The 1340-nt window shown below is 32.8% G+C and overlaps 1 protein-coding gene across 1 annotated transcript in view; it reads left to right on the top strand.

Annotated features, from left to right (window-relative positions):
* The window catches only part of LOC111649801 (solute carrier family 71 member 1-like), a gene marked incomplete at its 3' end in the record, with an annotated part of 16541 nt that overhangs the window by 14756 nt on the left and 445 nt on the right, over nucleotides 1–1340 (top strand). The gene's annotated exons all lie outside the window — the stretch shown is intronic.

Genomic DNA, 1340 nt, shown 5'->3' on the forward strand with positions numbered 1-1340 from the left:
TCATGCAGTAGCTGTGTCCACAGGGAAGAGCCACCGGATCCTTCAGTAGATCCAGACAGATGGAACAAGAGAAGGTCTCCCGGTCCAGCTGATCTCCTTTCTGCGCCATTTCAGCTCTCGGTGACAACGAGTGTCTGAGTTTCACTTCCTCAGAACTGAAACTAGTTTGAGCTCTGATCTCAACAACATGTGTCTCTGCAGTGAACGGGGCCTGTCAGCTCTCGCACTTCACCACATGTTGGTTCCACCCATCTTCAAACTGTAGATCTGAAGGGAGGGAACAAGGAAACACATGAACAGAGTGGAGCTGGCTGTGTTTGAGAGCAGGAAGAAGAGGGAGGGGCATCAGGCTTTGACTCAGTCCAGGAAGTGGTTTCATGCTGTGTGTTTAACCCTTTTCTAAACTCCAGCTCATTTCTCATTTGAAAACACTGATCGAATCAACTCTTCTTGAGACGTCTGGGTTCAGACACGGTTCCTTGGTTTAGAGGGAGAATAGAGAAATGAATCACTGCTGTAGCAGAAATTACATTTTCAAATATTGTTTTGACTGTTTGAAGTATTTTCGGATTAAAACGGGTTAAATTCAGAATGTAACTCTTACTCCCACAGGACATGAATGCACCATATCATTTACCTAGGAAGCTGGTGACATGTTAAGTTCTGTCCTTATTTGTTTTGCTGATTTAAACGTCAATCTCTAATAAGAATGTTTTATACTTTTTTATATAATTTAGATTTTTAAAAATTAATATATTTTTATATTAAATAATATATACTTTTTAAATATAATTTAGATTCAAAAAATTATATTTTTATATAATATAATGAAAATATATATAAAGTGGTTATTTGATATATGATATAAATATTTATGTAAATAAAAAATAGAGTTTTCACTTGAAGGTAAATGTGAAGGAATTTAAAATCAGACAATATGAAGAAAACAAATTTTCAACAACAGCATTTATTTAAAAAAAAAAAAATGTCAGAATAAAAACACACACACACACACACACACACACACACACACACACACACTTCACTGTCAGAGCATCACAGGGAAACTTCAATAAAAACCACTTACACAATTAAAAATATAAAAGTAAAAATTCTTCATTTTGGCCAAATCTGGAAATAAAATCACGTTTCATATTTTTAATACTTAGTACTTTTTCATTTTATTGCAGAAATTAATTTAACGTCATAATTCAATTCTTCAAAATAAACCTGATTACCCAGTGTATATTGATGTATATTTTGTTTAACAGAAAATTTACAACTTCGAATGACAAAAAAAAAAAATATATATATATATATATATATATAAATATATATGT

This window comes from Seriola lalandi, unplaced genomic scaffold (assembly GCF_002814215.2).
Source record: "Seriola lalandi dorsalis isolate HSWRI2012SDOR001 ecotype SW California unplaced genomic scaffold, Sedor1 jcf7180002052021, whole genome shotgun sequence".
In the NCBI taxonomy this organism is placed as follows: domain Eukaryota; kingdom Metazoa; phylum Chordata; class Actinopteri; order Carangiformes; family Carangidae; genus Seriola; species Seriola lalandi.